The sequence below is a fragment of the Gorilla gorilla genome, chromosome 16 (assembly GCF_029281585.2).
Source record: "Gorilla gorilla gorilla isolate KB3781 chromosome 16, NHGRI_mGorGor1-v2.1_pri, whole genome shotgun sequence".
Lineage (NCBI taxonomy): Eukaryota > Metazoa > Chordata > Mammalia > Primates > Hominidae > Gorilla > Gorilla gorilla.
The window spans coordinates 24,303,758-24,316,820 of record NC_073240.2 but is presented as its reverse complement, the minus strand read 5'-3'; the positions used below and the strand labels follow the sequence as shown (position 1 = coordinate 24,316,820).

Genomic DNA, 13,063 nt, shown 5'->3' with positions numbered 1-13,063 from the left:
TAAGGGGTGCTGAGGTCAGACCAGCCCCATCTCATGTGCAAGACTGCCCAGCAGAGATCAGGTCTCAGAGGAGAACTCTCTCAAAAGTGAATCCTCAGCACAGCACAACTGCTCTATACAAACGTGGCCAGACTTCTTTTTTAAGCAAGTCCCCTTTTTTAGGAAGAGAACTCTTAGACCTGATCTGTGCTGGGCAATCTTGCACGTGAGATGGGGCTGGTCTGACCTCAGCACTCCTTAAGTGCTGGGATAAAGTGTCTCATAAGACCAAGTGGAGCCTAGAGACATAGATGTCCCTGCCCTCCGGGCTCCACATCAGCTGACTTGCTGCTCCACCACTTTCCTTGTCTCCTGGGGGCTCCACCCCAGAGAGGTGTAAGTCAGCAGTTACTTCATGTAATCACCCCAGGATGGAGGGTCTGTGCTGTGGGCCCAAGCCAGGGTTCCTTGTCTGGTGATGAGCAGTAAGGGGTGTGTTGTACCCGTGGAAGATGGACTGACTTGTTCCTTGTGTCAACTGCAGCTTGTTGGAGGTGTCAATATGGCACTTAGGGTCTTTGCTCCCTTGATATTCTGAGGGTAGCAAGGGCAGTTCCACTGCAGAGGCAGTGGCAGAGAGTATTTCTGTTGCTCCTGAAAGCTCTGTCCAGGGAGTTGCTAGTTGCTACTGGCTTGAAAGCTCAAGTGGGGGGCTGGCTGGAGACCCAGGCCAGGAAGACCTGCCCATCGAGGAGATATGGAAATGGGCACCTACATAACAGTCTGGCCACTTTTCTGTGGGGCTGCCGTGGTATGCTGGGGGTCCACTCCAGTCGCCAATTGCCTCGTATTTTCCAGTGGCTGAAGATATCAGCAGTGAAGCCTGTGAAAAAGCAAAGACGATAGCCTGCCCTTTCCTCTGGAAGCTCTGTACCTCTGAGGTATGAACCTGTTGCCAATCTGAACACACCTGTAGGATGTGACTGGAAGCAAGTTGAGAAGTCTTGCCTAGTAAGGAGGGAACAGGAATAGGGACTTGTTTAAAAAAGAAGTCTGGCCATGTTTTTGTAGAGTGGCTATGCTGTGCTGGGGGTTCACTTCAGCCCCTGGTCTCCTCAGACACTCTGAAACTCTAAGACTGAACTGGCTGAGTCATCCAAACAGCAAAGATGACAGTCTGGTCCTCCCCCTGGGAGCTCTGACTCAGGGAGGCCAGAAACCTCTGTCAGCCAGAGAACAGCAGTGAAGGTGGCTGGAGACCCTGGTTGAAAGGCCCCACCCAGTGATTAGAAATGTGGTTGGGGACTGGCTTAAACAAGAGTCTGGCCACGTTTTCGCAGGGTGGCTGTTCTGTGCTGAGGAACCACTTCCACCCCTGGTCAGCTTGGGCTCTCCAAAGCCCACAGGCCAGAAGGGTTAGTTGCCCAAACAACAAAGGTCATGACCCACCCCTCTCTCTGGGAACTTTGTCCCAGGAAGGTTTCAAATCTCCATTGGCCAGGGAACACTGGTGGGTGTAGCTGGACACCTCAGGTGGGAGATCCTGTCCAGTGATGAGGAACAGGATCAGGGGCCTGCTTACAGAAGCATTCTGGCCATGATTTGGTAAAGCAGCTGTGCTATGCCACAGGATCTCTTCTGCCCCTGGTGAGTTTGTACTCTCCAAAGCCCGCATACTGGAATGACTAAGTTGCCCAAACAGGAAAGATGGTGGCCTGCCTCATCTTTTCTCTCAGAATTTATCCTGTGTGATGGAGCTTAATTTTTAGGTTGTTAATTTTACTGTCAGCGTTAGAGTTGTTCAGAAAGAATCTCACTGTTATCTTTTAGGTGAGATATATGAGAATTCATTTTCTCCTGTAAATAAACCTGTTGATGTTTGTTCTCTGGAAAGAAGTCCCTTTCAGCTATCTGACTTTGATCACAATCATGTAGAGCAGTAGTCAGTCTACAATGACATGATTGAATTTCCATTTCCAGTGTTTCCTAGCTGTGTCTTACATTCTCCAGTTCAGAACTGAGCATTCTCAGTTGTCAAAATCCTAAGCTGTCCACTGTACTTAAATACTGGTTTTCGTTAATGCTTCTTCATTCAGTTGTATAGCCTTTAGAAGTTTATCAATCTGGCCGGGCGCGGTGGCTCACGCCTGTAATTCCAGCACTTTGGGAGGCCGAGGCGGGTGGATCATGAGGTCAGGAGATCGAGACCATCCTGGCTAACACAGTGAAACCCCGTCTCTACTAAAAATACTAAAAATTAGCCGGGCGTGGTGGCGGGCGCCTGTAGTCCCAGCTACCCAGGAGGCTGAGGCAGGAGAATGGCATGAACCCAGGAGGTGGAGCTTGCAGTGAGCCGAGATCGCGCCACTGCACTCCAGCCTGGGCGACAGAGCGACACTCCATCTCAAAAAAAAATAAAAAATAAAAAAATAAAAAAAATAAAAAGAAGAAGTGTATCAATCTTTTCTTTTACACTTTCAATTTCCTCCAAAATTTTATTTTCCCTTAGCTGGTTCTGATGCTTTGTTTCATCTAGTTCCAGTCTTAGCATGGCAATTTCTTCGCGCAACATGCTGTTTTCACGCAAGAGATCTTCTTCTTTCTTATGACTAAGAGAAAGCTAAGTAAACAAAGGGAACTTTTAGTTAGCACTCAATAGAATGACATATCATGATTTCTTCTAAAATTGAAGAATGACATTTATATTTGTATAATGAAATAATTCCCATAGTGGATATTTAACTGGAAAAAAGTTGGACAAAACTTCAAATCTAAAAGAGTGTAAATTCCAAAAAGTTGAAATATTTATCTAAAGACCATGAAAAATAAATCACTAGAGGATTTTTAAGAATTTCAGAATTGGAAAAGCCTTTCTCTGAATTACAAAAAACCCAGAGGCATAAAATAGAAGATTAATACATTTGGCTACATTTTTTAAATTGGGTTTACACTCTGATATCTAACCTACAAACCACACCATCATAAGAGCCTTAGCTATGCATATATTAGGACAGAAGCAATTCCTCAAAGTTCTTTAAGTTCCTTTTTCTGAGGAATGTTTTATCAATATACTGCTTTCCTAATATTTTTACAGTCAGTTATAAGAATTACATTTATTCATAACTGTTAAATCTAAGCATTGCACCCTTCTACAATGTACACACCGGCATCTAAGCATTGCACTTCTACATACAACACTCAACTCATTTAAGATCACGATTCTTAAAAGGAGAGGTCAAAAAATATATGCAGCCAGGACCGGTGGCTCACACCTGTAATCCCAGCACTTCAGGAGGCTGAGGCAGGAGAATCGTGTGAACCTGGGAGGCAGAGGTTGCAGTGAACTGAGTTTGTGCCATTGCACTCCAGCGTGGGTGACAGTGCAAGACTCCATCTAGAATACACACACACACACACACACACACACGTATATATGCAACGTGCAAGATTTTTGCCAGGTCTTCTGATGCTACTGCTAGTGATCCTCCACAAAATCAGTTGCTTCTGTGGTGTAAATATATAAATACAAAAGAAGCCTTTTATTTCAAAATACAAATGGTAAATAGGATATAACTTACAAGGCTTTTCTTAGAAATCATGAGATTATTTGCCATTGCAATAACTTTTCTTTCCTCTTCATAATGTTTGAAACATTATAGTAGTAAGTGTGAAATATGGGAAACATACTGAACTATTCATCTGGGAACAAAATACTTATCAATAAATTATCACTAAATGTGTATCATGGCATGTCATTGTTTTCAAAGCTCTTTGCATTGAAATGAGAAACTACTTGGAGCAAACTGTTCCTCTCCTCAAAAGCAAGGATGACATCCACAATGTGGCCTCTGACCCAGCTGTACATTTCCTACCTTCCTATTAGTGAAAATAACAAACTGACTTCTCTATTAATATTTTAAAAAGAACTAATGTCCCAAAACTAGCAAATCTGTTGTTAGTAGCAAAACTTATTTTTGATATTGGAAAGATAATCAATTCTTATGAAAAATATCAAATGCTTTTCCTTTGGATTGAGGCCATTGTGAAGGTCACTACTCGACTGTTGCAGGCAAATGCAGTTGAATTAAGAACATGGCTTTACCCTATGTGTACATATATAGATATATGACCAAGGATATACAGGGTGTGTGTGTGTGTGTGTGTGTGTGTGTGTGTGTGTGTATATATGATTTAAAAATCCTTTATACCTTCCAAAATAAAGCTTTTTAAAAATATATACACATATGAAAACATTTGATAATGACTAAAGAAAATACCTCAGAATTCATTTCCTTTTCAGCCACTTCTATCTGCTTTTGTTTATTAGTCAGAATCTCATCTTGTGATATTCCAGTGTTCTGTTCTTCAGAAAGTTGTTTCTGGGTATCATTTCGTTCGTCACTAGAAGAAATTTTAATTTTCATGAAATACTGGAGGTGTCCCTAAAATGATCTACAGGGCAAGATGGCACCATCAGATGTCATTCACACAATGTATATCTGCACATTAATCCAAGACAAGGCAAAGGGGTCTCACATCTGTTAACCCTGCTCTCCCAGTCATGTTGGCACCAGGGACTAGTTTTGTGGAAGATAATTTTTCCATGGACCTGAGGTGGGGGATGGTTCCAGGATGATTCAAGCACATTACATACATTGTGCACTTCATTTCTATTATTACTAATATATAATGAAATAATTATATAACTCACCATCATGTAGAATCAGTGGGAGCCCTCAGCTTATTTTCCTGCAACTAGATGGTCTCATCTAGGGGTGACAGGAGATGGTGACAGATCATAAAGCATTAGATTCTCATAAGGAGTGAACAACCTAGATCCCATGCATGAGCAGCTTGCAATAGGGTTCAAGTCACACTCTTATGACAATCTAATGTCACCGCTGATCTGACAGGAGGAGGAGCTCAGGTGGTAATGTGACAGAGAGTGGCTGTAAACAGATGAAGCTTCACTTGCTCACCTACCACTAACCTCTTGCTGTGTGGCCCAGGTCCTAACAGGCCAGGGACTGGTACTGGTCTGTGGCCTGGGGATTGGAAACCCCTGTGTTAACCCAAACTTTTTATGTTTATTTTTTGGAAACAGTTTCCACTTATATTCTTGATTCCTCTGTAATTTATAGACAACTTAGAAATTCCCTTTGGAACAAGACAGGGTCTAATATTGTGTTTTTAACATAGAACTTTGAATTAATTTTATCTGTGTATGAGAGAGAGATGTGAAATAAACTGATCATTAATTGCTTTCAATTTTACTTTTATTTCATGCATATTAAGAAGAAAACTGGGAAGCCCTAGGCAGAGCAATTGGGCAAGAGAAATAAAGGGCATCCAAATTGGAAAAGAGAAAGTCAAACTCTCTCTTCACCAATGATATGATCTTATGCCTAGAAAACCCTACAGACTCCTACAAAACACTCCTAGATTTGATAAATGAATTTAGTAAAGTCTCAGAGGTTACAAAATATACAAATACCAATGAATAGTACCACTATACACCAACTACAACCAAGCTGAGAGTCATATCAAGAATCCAATCCTTTTTACAATGGCTGCAAAATAGTAAAATACCTAGGAATATACTTAATGAAGGAGGTGAGTGATCTATCAGAGGATAACTGGAAAACGCCACTGAAGAAAATCACAGATGATACAAATAAATGAACATACATTCTATGTTCCTGGACTGAAAGCATTGATATTGTGAAAATGCCATAGTGCCCAAAGTAGTCTACAGAGTCAATACAGTTTCTACCAAAGTACCAATGTCATTCTTCACAGAGTTATTTTAAAAAGCTGTCATTCATGTAGAACCACAAAAGAGCCTGAATAGCAACAGACATACCAAGCAAAAGGAACAAACATGTTGGCATCACATTACCTGACTTCAAATGATACTCTAAGGCCACAGTAACAAACATCATGGTAGTGGTATAAAAGTAGACACACAGATCAATGGAACAGAATAGACAACTCAGAAAAAAGGCCACTTACAACCAAATGATCTCTGAGAAAGGATACAAAAACATACACTGGAGAAAGTACACGTTATTCAACAAATGGTGCTGGGAAAAAAAGATAGTCACATATAGAAGAATAAAATTGGATCTCTATCTCTCACCATGTAAAAAAATTAATTCAAGATGGATTAATGGCCTAAACCTAAGACCTGAAGACATTAGCCTAGGCAAATAATTTATGATGAGGACCCTGAAAGCAAAAGCAACAAAAATAAAAATAAATAAATAAATAAATAAAGACCTAATTAAACTAAAAAGCTTCAGCACAGCAAAAGAAATAATCATCAAAGTGAGCCAACAACCTATACAATGGGGAAAATATGGGCAAATTATGAATCTAACAAAGGGTTAATGTCCATAACCTACCAGAAACTCAAACAAATCAGCAGGAAAAATACAAATAATTCCATTAAAAAGTGGGCACATGACATGAATAGACATTTCTCAAAAGAAGATGTACAAATGGTGAACAAGAATATAAAAACACGCTAAATATTACTAATCATCAGGGAAATGTACAATAAAACAACAGTGAGATATCACCTCACTTCAGCCAGAATGGTCACTACTAAAATAAAAAAAACAGCAGATGCTGGTGTGGATGTGGTGAAAAAAGAAGAGTTATACACTGCTGGTGGGGATAGCAATTAGTACAAATCTATGGAAAACATTATGGAGAGTTCTGTTAAAGTAGATCTTACCATTCTATCCAGCATTCTCATTTCTGGATACCTACCCAAAATAAAAGAAATCATACTCTCAAAAAGACACCTATATACATACATTTACTATAGCACAATTCACATATGCAAAGATATGTTATCAGCCAGTGTCCACCAACTGATGAGTGGAATAAATTATATATATATATATATATATATATATATATATGTATGTATGTATGTATGTATGTATGTATACCTGAGACTGGGTAATTCATAAAGGAAAGAGGCTTAATTGATTCACAGTTACACGTGGCTGGGAAGGCCTCAGGAAACTTACAATCATGGCAGAAGGTAAAGGGGAAGCAGGCAACTTCTTCAAAAGGTGGCAGGAGAGAGAGAAGTGAAAGGGAAAGAGCCCATTATAGAATTATCTGCTCTTGTGAGAACTCACTATCACGAGAACAGCATGGAGGAAACCGACCCCATGATCCAATACCTCCCAGCTGGTCTTTCTCTCAACACCTGGGAATTACAATTTGACATGAGATTTGGGTGGAAACACAAAGCCAAACTATTGAGGGGGGGGTGTATCCTTACTTCTAAAATATCAAAATGTCATTATTTATATTTCAAAAATAGCAATTTTTATTAGTAATGATTTTGTTTGAAAATAAAATGACCTGGTAAATTTTCTTCACTTTTAGCCTAGTATTTAGTCAAAATATAAAAAGCTGAATTTGCCAGCAGCAAACTGTAATTACTTTTAAATGAGGTAAAGATGTGTGAGAATATCACCGTTATTGTACTGAGAAGAAAGTGAACAAGAAAAGGAATTTAAAAAGAGAGTAGAGTATCACTACCATATACATACATGAACTGACAAAGAGACTAAAATCTCCTACTGGAGATTATGTTAGGACTTGAGCAAAAGCTTCTAAAAATACCAAAAACAGAAAGAAAATAATTAATTTTAAGGAATAAATTATACAGAGAAATATGTATTTTTAAAAAAAGAAAACATATTCCTGAGAGCTATTATTAACCAATTCATCTTGACCAAAATTTTAAAATGAAGTCTACAATTCTGGAATATAAAATAGTTTCATTTTGAACATAGTTAATTGAAGGCAACTTTTATACAGAAAATTTTCGGTTAAAGTTGACTCTAACTTAGGAAAGAAATGACTTGTACCAATGGTAACAAGAAGCCACCCAAAGCCAGTTTGAAATCTAGTCAATCAATGACCACTGCTCTTGTTCACCAACCAATATCAATGTGAGCAGCTTGCTTCTGAAATACAGCCACGCAGCAGCACCTGCTCCATCAGAATAGACAGTGCCTGACCAGTATTCCTCTTACAATAGGAAGCAAAAAATTCCAACTCTGTCTCTTTATTTCAAATACCAAAGGTTCATAATCCCTTGAAAAGAATTTGTAAGTCCATTAAATGTGCCACTGTAATTTTTTTTTAAATAAAATACTAGTGGCCAGGCGCAGTGGCTCATGCCTGTAATCCCAGCACTTTGAAAGGCTGAAGTGGGTGGATCACCTGAGGTACAGAGTTCGAGACCAGCCTGACCAACGGGATGAAACCCCATCTTTATTAAAAATACAAATATTAGCCGGGCGTGGTGGCATGCCCCCGTAATCCCAGCTCCTTGGGAGGCTGAGGGAGGAGAAGTGCATGAACCAGAAGGTGGAGGTTGCAGTGAACTGAGATCATACCACTGAACTCCAGCCTAGGGGATACAGCGAGACTCCATCTCAAAATAAAATAAAATACCAGTAAAGTTTGCAATTCCTCTGACTCAGTTTGCCATAACTACAATTATGATTACTAGTAAAAGAATAAATAGTGAATAACCACAATATTGGGCTTTTCTCTCTAAATAAAAAAAATTAATATAAAGAATGTAGCTTATTATAAAAAGCCAAAACAATTTTAAAAATGCACGTAGTTACCGGGCAAAGCTGTTAGAATGAACCATGTCAAACATTTTTAAAGTGAGAATTAATCAAACAATATATGCAGGATAAACTCCATTCACTCATTTAATAAGTATTTATTAGGTAGCTTCATCCAATATGCTAGGCCTTTTTCTAGGCAGTGAGGATATGGTAGTGAAAAATAAAAACCCTATTCATGAGAGTGAGAAAAACACACAATAACAACAGACAGATAAGGCCAAATATACAGGATGTTACAGGAGAAAAACTAAAGCAGGAAAATGAAATGTTTATGTGTTTGATGGGGAGGGTGGTGGGAAAGTTGGGATGGTCAGAAAAGTCCCTGCTGAGAAAGGGGATTTTTTTTTTCTAATACAAAAATCCTTTTATTTGTATATCAAAGTCTCTAAGAAATGATGACATAAGGTTAACAGCGTTGATGTCAAGATACAAATGGGTTTGAAGTTAGAGATGATAAATCACTTTGTTTCACTGAACCTTCCCTTCGTTACGTTAGAGAGCATCCCTGGTAGGCACCCAATTGAACCTTAAGCATGACGCGTCTGGGTAGCACACCGTTCTTCCTCAGAAAGTGGATGTTCCTTAATGTGTTTCTTTTTACCCTTTTTCCTCTTTTTCTTAGAAAGGGGGTTTTAAATAAAGAACTGAAGGAATGGAAAGAGAAAGCTAGGAGGATATCTGGGGAGAAAGCATTCCAGACACAGGGAACTGCGAATCACGGAGGTGTGCCTGGCATCTTTAAGCACTAGGGGTAGATAAGGGATGGCAAGAATTCAGTGTGGCTGAAGCAGAGCAAGGGAGATAATTAGGAGGAACTTTGACACGTACTCTGAATGAAATGGGAGATAATGAGAAGGGCTGGGGCAGAGGAACGACACAATTTGACTTATGTTTTAAATACATCCACTGAGTTAAGAATTGATGAAAAGGGAAGTTTTTAAAAACCAGGACTATCAATTCCCAGTCTATGACACTCATCTAGACTGCAGATGAGGGTGGCTCAGATGTATGAGATATGACTGGCTTCTGGACATATTCTTCAGGTAGACCTGACAAGATTTACTGAGAGATTAGATGTGAGGTGTCAGAGAGAGAGAGAGAGATGAGTCAAGAATGACACCGAGATTTTTGGCAGAGCAACTGGGAAGAGTTGCCCTTAACCAAAGTAGGAAAGACTATATGAGGTGTAGATTTCAGGAAGGACATCAGTAGCCCAATTTTGGATCTGACAAGTGTGTGATACCCAATAACTAACCAAAGAGAGATGTCAAGTAGGCAGGCTGATATAGAAATCTGGAATTAAGGAGAGAGATTTGAGCTGGAGACATACATTTGGAAATCACTAGCATATACACAGTAGAAAAAGTCATGAGGGGCCAGGTGCAGTGGCTCACACCTGTAATCCCAACACTTTGTGAGGCCAAGGCAGACAGATCACCTGAGGTCAGGAGTTTGAGACCAGGCTGGCCAACATGGGGAAACGCGGTGTCTACTAAAAATACAAAAATCAGCTGGGCATGGTGGCATGCACCTGTAATGCCAGCTACTCAGGAGGCTGAAGCAGGAGAATTGCTTGAACCCAGGAGGCAGAGGCTGTAGTGAACCGAGATCACACCACTGAACTCCAGCCTGGGTGACAGAGCGAAACTCTGTCTCCAAAAAAGAAAAAGAAAAAGTCACAAGAAAGAAGATTGAGGAGTGAGCCCTGGGAAACAACAATGTCCAAAAGGAGAAAGATGAGGAGGAGCAAGCAAAACAGAACATGATGAATGGACTAGAAAGGCAGGAGGAAAAGCCTGAGGCAGTGAGGTCCTGAAAGCCAAGTGAAGACGCCGTTAGGGACGAGATGCCCTCCATTGCCTCAAATATTGCTGACAGATTAAATAAAATGAGGTGGAAGAAAAGTGCCTAGATTTATCACAGAAAACAATTAGTGATAATCTTGAGGAAAAACGTTGGAGGACTGCTGAGATTGAAGACTTACTGGCATGAGATCAAGAGTGAAGGAAAAGAAAATTTGAGTTCATGAGTGTAGACAGTTCTTTTAAGGACATCATACTTAGGAGTCATGGCTGAGAATGTTGTAATTTTCTTCCACAGTCATGGAAAAGTAATAGACAAATAGTTTCAAATTTTACATAACAGGTGTAGTTTTCAAATTTTATATAACAATTACATATTTTAAAGCTTATAAAAATTATACACATTTGGCATTAAAAATGCCAGACCAAGGTGTTAAATTCTTAAAACTATAGAACTAAAAGTTGCCTTGACCATTTCTAGATTACAGAAGCTGATTATTATTTTGTTCATGCTTATACATAAAGACCAAGAAAAACTAAAAGCTTCAAGGAGAGTATTTCTTGCTTGATAAAAATCAGCCAATTCTAGAACAGTTGATACTCATCAAATATACAAAGTAATTGATCACCATAAAATACTGAATTCTATTAACAGGAATAAAGTGGCAGAAATGCAGAAAATAATCTTATTTTACAAATGAAATTTTAAAAATTGTACGACATCACTGTGGAAAAATATGGTGAGGTGAATACTGAAATATATCCTTTTCTCAAAGGAAAGATAATGTCACACATGCAGGGCACTTTTACAAATAAGTGTTACTGCATTAGCAGCACCTTCCTTTTAGCACACCGGTCAGCAAATTAGCACCTGTGGGCCAAATCCAGCCCACTGCCTGTTTTTGTAAGTAAAGAATCTTGGAACACAGCCATGCTTATTCACTTTACAGTCCATAGAGTCAATTAGCTGGGTGTGATGTTGCACACTTGGGGTCCCAGCCAGTAGAAAGGCTGAGGTGGGAGGATTACTAGAGCCCAGAAAGTCAAGGCTGCAGTGAGCTGTGATCACACAATTGTACTCCAGCCTGGGCAACAGAGACCCTGTCTCAAAAAAAATAAATATATATAGTCCACAAAGCCTAAAATATTTACTAAATGGCTCTTTGCAGGAAAAGCTGGCCAGCTCCTAGTTTAGCAGATGAAAGATACTTTGATATATTTTAATAAAAGTTTTACCCAATATACTCAAATGTTTATATTAAATATAGATCCCCACGTACAATCCCTTGGCAATATTCAGATTGAAGGTCCAATATTTCGGCACTCAGGCACTGACAACAAAAATTTAATAACTAGCAATCTTGTTGCTAACAAGGTACAGTGTCAATGTAGCGTGTAGCTTCCATTTGCAACACAGCAGATATTCCAAGAATTCTAACAAAATTATCTTAAGATGTGTTACCAAACTAAATGCTTTAAATACATTGTAATTGCAAAATAACCAGTATACTCTAGATCTAACCTCATTTGTAAAAAATGGTTGCATACTGTATTATTTTCTGGGTATGAAAATTGAGCTATTTCCTATTGGTAAGGATTTACTTTTGATAATGATAAATTCCTATTGATAAGGATCCATCTTTTTGATATAATAATGCTGTAAGAAATGCCCTTTCACATAAGTATATATGTGACAAATCTATACAAATATCCTTAACATACCTATATATCCTTACTATGTTATATATATGTGTGTGTGAATATGCTACTAAATTAATGTTCAAAATGTATTTACCAACAGTGTATGAAATGCCATTTTCAATGAGACCATTTCCTTTGCAGCAACACACATGGAGCTGGAGGCCATTATCCTAAGCAAACTAATGCAGGAACAGAAAATCAAATGCCACATATTCTTACTCATTACTGGGAACTAAACAATGAGAACTCATGGACACAAAGAGGAGAATAACAGACACCAGGGTCTACTTGAGGGTGGAGTGTGGCAGGAGGGAGACGACCAAAAAACTACCTCTCGAGTATTTTGCTTATTATGTGGCTGATGAAATAATCTGTAGTCCAAACCTCCATGATACAGTTTACCTATATAATAAACCTGCACATGAACTTCTGAAGCTAAAATAAAAGTTCATTAAAAAGAAAAGAAAATGCCTTTTCCCTCACATTTGCCAATGCTGGTTATTTTTCAAATAAATTAATGACTGGAAAAAACGGTAACTCATTGTTTACTGATTTTCATTTTTCTGATTAACAGGCAAGGCTGAATATTCTAGTAAAAGTATAAAATTTGTTCATCATGAATATTAGCCCAAATTAGGATTAGTTTGACAGCATATAGTCATCTCCTATTAAATGTTGCCACAGGCTTACCTGTGATACTCTTCATTCTCAGTGTCAGGAAATTGCTGCTTTTCAGGTTTTCTGCTCTTCCTTTGTGGAATTAATCCATCATCACCATTGCCAGCACTGGCACCATTAGTCAGGTTTTCTGGTAATCCCACAGGATTACTTCCATGCTTCTTTATTTCTTCTTCAACCTTGAGTGGAAGTTTGATATTAAGGATGGTTATCACTTTATTGAATAAAAAG

The 13,063-nt window shown here is 38.9% G+C and overlaps 1 pseudogene; it reads right to left on the bottom strand.

Moving 5' to 3' along the window:
• Window positions 1-2,511: 2,511 nt before the first annotated feature.
• LOC129527063 (POTE ankyrin domain family member B3-like) overlaps window positions 2,512-13,063 on the bottom strand; it is a 31,297-nt pseudogene continuing 20,745 nt past the window's right edge.